Below are 6319 nucleotides of genomic sequence, written 5' to 3' on the forward strand. Positions count from 1 at the left end.
CTGCGGGGAACGGGGGCCATCGGAGCGGGATTTCCAGTGGGGAAAGAGAGGCGAGAGAGGCTGGGTGAGGAGGAGCGAGGAAAGGGTTGGAGTAAGGTGGAGTCACAAGAGTCGCTTATTTGCATGGTAAAAATCCCCCCCAAGGGGGACAACTTACACACAGTGTCTGGAGTCGGCAGGAAACAGCAGCGTTGCTGTCGCAGCGAGGGACAAGAGAATGTATCAAGGGGGGCCGAATTACGAACATAAATCAGTGTCAGCCTTAGCTGGAAAAGCTCTTGCAGCGCTCACCACAGCTTAAACGCTGGAGAGTTTTCGCCCTTAAAAAACTTCATGGGATTTTTCACATCTGTCAGCTAAATTTGAACTCCCGAGTGGAAAACGGAGCGCTCYGAAACCTCGTGTGGATCCTGACGCCGCCTGGAAGGGCTTTACCCKGTCCAGGGGCGGGCTGGACGGTGGGGAGCACCATGAGTCACTAACGCGGGACCGCGTGTGCGGGGCTCGCACGGCCGTGCCCTGCGCTGGCTCACGTTTCCGTGCGCGCACACTTCGCGCTGTCCTCCGGGCTGCTCTCTCGAACGCCCCAAACTGCAAACGCTACCGCGGAAATAAGCAGATGCAAACGCACGAAAACTCAACAGCAACCTCACCCTTTCACGTGCCGCACTTCTGAGGCAAGCACATGGAATAAAACTAACTTTTAACTTCAAAACCTACTGTGCCATTTGGATGAATAAAGCAAATGGAAAGAAACTAGAGTATCTAGAAAGCAGGAGAATATCTAGGCAATAGGTTTTAAAGCATTGAGTTTATGCTGCTTTAGAAACTAGTAAATCATATCTGTCATTTAGATAGCAGAATAATGACAAATACATCTTTTTTTTTATATTGGCACTAATTGTATTTTGCAAACTTCTTCAACTCATATGAAAACACATCAAAAAAAATCTATGTGTAGTTTACAAGAGTTTCAGTATAATATTTGGAATTATATTACTGATCTAATATGACAGTAGATATTTGCAGGTGGTTTCTGAAAACAGAATTTGCTCAAGCCTTTTTTTATCCCTAGATGTGAAGCTACCCTGCATGTTATTCCTAGATATGAGCTACCCACAGCAACAACAACCCTGAAGGATTTTAATGTATCAAAATTCCATTTCATAGCGTTCAGAAAGTGTGYTGGTAATCCAAATATTCATGGACAATTACAAAAAAATACTGCCAGTTTTCATTTTACAAAAAATTTCACACAAAAAATACTAGTAATAGTCTCATAACAACTGCATTACACTTTTAGTGATATTTTCTAATTCAAAGGTAGCCAAAATTACAAAATGTATTAAGAACAACAATTTTACTTTATTCTTTTTTATTTTTGGCGTAGAAGTTATTTTCATGGCTAGCAAAAACTCCACTGACATCGAAGCAGCTATGCTAGATATAAAACAAAGCAAAACTCCCTGTGCTGCCATCGCTCCTGTCATCAAGATGTGCTTTAAATTAGTTAATGGACCAATGTAAAACTTCCTTGGGATCAGTTGTCTCCCCTGTCACCAACCCTGCTTTTGCTTCCTGACAGATGAACAATTTGTTTGTCGTAAGAGCGTGACTGTCACAAACGCTGCATTGCTTCTCGGTACGCGTGCTACGAGGACAGAGGGTGACACGGAGCAGCAAAGGCAACGAGCACGGCCGGCCCGGCCGCCCCGGGAACCGCCGCCAGCGGAGCCCCTCGGAGCAGACCAGGCGAGAACAAGCCCCGTKGCCCTGAGACTTCCCGTCTTGCCTGGAAAAAAAAGTAGGTTAAGAGGAACTTTCTAAGGTAGGAAGCAGTGGTAGAGTTTGTCCCTGTTATTTAGACTGAAAGAAAAACAAACCTGTGATTTTCTTGGCGTGGGAAAGCCAGGAAAGAGCGGAAGCTTGTGAAAATCGTGACCGTCTCCAGTGGAGCTGCTACCTGAGTTGACTCAGCTAACTGAAAGTCTGGGCGCTTCAGGATGGCTTTTTTGCTTCACAGGAATGAAATAAAGAGAGAAAAGAAGAARGGGAAGGGAGATCTTAGAGCTCGGGGGGGGAAAAAAAAACAAATTCTTCCTTGAAGTACACTGCAGACTTTAAACGTGCATCTCTTTTCTCCTTGCAGTTCATCGATCCTGTGAGTATGACGGCCAACTTTGAAGGAGAGACATCCTAAGCCAGCGTCTACTTCACATGATACTAGCGTAACCCCAGAGGAGCTCTGCTTGTGCCRGGGAATGAACTCCGGCTGTGCGTCAGCATAAACGTGAGGAGAGTTTTTGACCCCTTTTAGATTAACACAAACAAATTTAGACACAGTTAAGGCAGTACTAGGAAGAGTGCCATGGTTCATAGCCTTGTAAGGGCAGAAATTAAGGCCAAAAAAAAAAAAAGTTGGTTTGTCGCTTTCCATATTGCCTCCAACTGCATTGGTAGCAGCCCAACGCTTCCTCAGGCTCTTGCCTCCCAGTGCAGAAAAACAGTCTAATCCCAACCCCATCCAACCACATTCCCCTGCAAAATCCTAACAGCGACCTCCTCGTATCCAGTGGCAGCAGCCCAGCATGTCCGGCTGTCACATTGCACAAGTTTCTGATCCTGTTTGGCCTCAATGAGGCCAAAGATACTGCTGAGACATTGTGCTAGAGAAAATGTAGGAGCAAGAAGAGGGCTGAGGAATGAAATGTGAAGCACTTGTAGTTGGGGGTAATACATTAAAGGGAAGTAAAAAGAAGTTTYTAAGCATGACTTTTTACTTCTTGCTTCCCTTACTTGCTTCTATGCTGAAAATAAATTTATCAAAYGTAGTCCTAAGAGGTCTCGGGCTTACAAACAGGCATTACGATGGGCCCAGAATTTTATTGTGCAGCCATAATAGAAACCAATTATGAATCAACCAATTTGGTGGACACTCTCTGTGTTTCATTGTTGTTGTGCTGAAGGCAAGACTAAATGATCACAAAAGSGCCGTGTAGGGGTACCAAGACATCATTCCTGAGTAAGCCGGGACTTGGCATCTGCCAGATTCTTGTGGAAAGAAAACATTGTTCTTTTATGGGACTGAATTTCTAGATACAGATCTTTCTTCACTTCGTATTAATGCAATTAAAGGACATTTAGACCTTGAAAGAGAACTGGCAGAGAAGCAGCTATCCTGCCCTGAATAACAGACCACAGAGCTCACTAATAATTTCTTCATTAAGCCCATGATTTTCAACTGAGATATCACACGCACTGTATGAAACAGTTAAGTCAAGCAATTACAGCCCTATATGAGCTCTGTTGCAATATTTATCTTATTTCATGCCTGAAATTTTCAGGTTTTAACTTACAGCTGAATGTTTGGAGTGTGTGTGTGTTCCTGCAAGATTTAAGTGCCTTATTCTCTCCAAAATATCTTCTTGACTGGAGATCTTCATAAATGAATCAAGCCACTGCTAACGTCCTCTTGGAGCTCTGTTTCTGAAAACTTGGCTGATCTTGAGCTAAAAGTTTGTTTATCAGAACTGCTTGTGGTGTTAGTTTCACTAACATGCCGTATAAAGGTGATTTCACCACATGGTTCCAGGCAAGATTCCCGTTCTCCTGTGTGCAGTAATTGAATCCATTTCTGTGTTATTAGCATTGCACTGGGGAATTTGCAGTCAGGAAATTATGTAGGTAACTTTTTAAATCGTAATGTGTCTCAGAGATATACCAAGAGCTATCCTGTGAGTGTGATTTACATTCCTTGTTCCTAGATATACAACCTTTTACTATATTAAAATGCATGTTGCTCTAAGTTCAGCTTCCTKGTAACTAAAGATAACCACTAATGCAGCTCATGTGAGGATATTATCACTTGATTTTATGTTTTCGTAGGGTGTATGCTATATCTCAGTCAAAAAGCATTCCAAGTCGATCTGTGTAACTGATTTGTGCTCATCATTTTGCCATACCACACATTTTTTTTGTCCTCTCATATTTTTATCAGAATTAATTTCATTTCCTTCAAGATCGCTGCCAAAGTTTTGAAAGAGTATTGGACCAAGAACAGATGGTTTCTGGCAGAACCACTAAAGACACCCTAGTAAAATGATGATACCTCATTAACTCTTATTTTTTTAGGCCTGTCAGTTTACTTGTTTTAGTCTATTGAACATGACTGCTTTCTGAACCATGCTATTTTATCGTAATTCATATGGGATTAARTCAAATAGCGTACTGAACCTTAGTATCACTACTCACAAAAACAGTATCAGACCCAATTTTTACTTAATTTTTTGTTTTCTTCCTTTGGGTGAAGCCTATTCAAAAGATTTTCAGCAAACCAATTTGGCATTCATAGTTTTAATTCTGTGCTTGCACCCCCCAGCAGCCTTCTATGGTTTATGGTAGACATGAGATTAACCAGTTTGTCCTCTTTAGCTGGGGTACGTACACAGTATAAATTATTTGGTATCTATTTTTTATTTCACCTGATATGTTCAAAGATATGTTAAAAATGAGCATTGCATGTCCTAGATGCCAAGAATTGTTCTAATATGCTTTTTTCATTCTTTTAAAACATGCTCAGGACCCCGAATAGCTGCTGACATTACTATACCCAGGTGTCACGATGGAAGGAAAATAGGCAAATTAAATATTGGATCCATAGTTGCCACCAAGAACTGAGGCTATCTTCCAGACTATTGAAAGCAGTTAACAAAAATATTTGTTTTTTTTTTCCTGATAGAATTATGCTTCAGTCAAAATTCAGTGCATATACTTATATCTGCTAAGATCAGTCTTTTCTTCAAGCCACACTGTCTTATAGTGCTGTGAAGGAATTCAGTGGACCTAATGTCATGATCTGAAAATATAATACAGGTTTTTAAACAAGCACTAAATATCCAGGTTAGGCTTCAAATCTTACTTGTAGGTGCCTGCATTTGAGACAGGCTTCGCACCCTGCTGGCACTTCGTCTCAGCTGGTGATAAAGTCTGCAGGTCCTCCGTAGTGATGGCCACTTCCTTATAGACTTACTTGTATTTTTATTTGTCAGTGTTGGGAGGGAATGATTTGGGGCAGTAAGGGGTAGATTTCCACCTGGTGTAACTCACTATAGATTTGTGTGTTTTGTAAAGCGATGACATTTTGCAGCAGCCAAGAGCAGAGCTTACGGTTCTCGACTTGTACTGCAAAGATTTGTTTTTGTTRTATTTCTTTTTTGTGTTYGAAGCAAACCAATGTTTTCCTCATSAGTGTTCTCATGTGAGTTTTTCCAGGATTTTTTACCAGAGGACCAGTTTTGCCATTACTCACATAAAACAACATTTGATAATTATTTTTGTTGTTGTTCTTAAAGCCTATGCTCCATGTCTTAATGCCAGTCCAAGCCAGCTTGTTTTACTGTCCAATAAAACCCCTCGGAGGYGATATTTCTATGTTCTGGTAGAACTTTATTGAAGGTGCTATGACAACCAAATTGCCTGAGAATTGTGAACATCCTCAAAACAGCCCAAAAGATCAGATTTTGGGCTGTTTTATCACAGGCACATTTTGGAAACAACTTCCCCCCAAAGKGTTATTTCAGGCCCCAGACTAGCAYGGTAATCAACAATTCTAGGACCTATAATAAAATGGTGAATTTCCCACTACAAAATTTGATGGCAAATCTGCATTYTATTAAATACATTTTGTTAAATTTGCAGTTGCAAAGTTTAAGAATTTCCCACCTTTTCTTATTAGCTTCTTGTTCAGTTTCTTGGTTTCCTAGCATATTTTCCTAGCTCTTTATCAGCAAACGAAGGAAGTTATTTGTCTTACTTCTTGGCCTCATCTGAGTCACTTCTTTCTTGAAAGGGTGGAGCATCTGTTTTAATCAATGAATAAATCTAATTAATTCTCTTCAGCTCTTTTACCAAGCTTTTCTTCAGGTGCTTCATTTTACTAACTGTATTCAAATTTGAAACACCATTTTGTGTGGTGTTTGGTGGTGGGTRTTGCCTCCTAGTTAGGGGCAGGTACAGTAGAAGATACCTTTGCTCCATTGCTTTCTGTTTTAATGTTAATTAATTAAATATGAATATAATATTTTTCTCAGGAAGAAGTTTGTGAATCATTGAAGCAGCCTGATGTTGATCTAAGTCAGTGTGAACTGAACCCAACCTTTTTGTTACTGTTACTATTTAAAAGAAAAACAGGAGTCGTCAAAGGTCTGAGTACAGGCGCTGACTGTGCAGAGACAGGTGAGTTAGAATTAAGGTAAGTCTGTAGCCGAGAGCAAATAAGGCAAAGATGTTGTTAGAGATAATTTAAGCCTCCTGACAACAG

Source organism: Rhea americana, unplaced genomic scaffold (genome assembly GCF_003343005.1).
Source record: "Rhea americana isolate MKP2758 unplaced genomic scaffold, rheAme1 scaffold_89, whole genome shotgun sequence".
NCBI lineage: Eukaryota > Metazoa > Chordata > Aves > Rheiformes > Rheidae > Rhea > Rhea americana.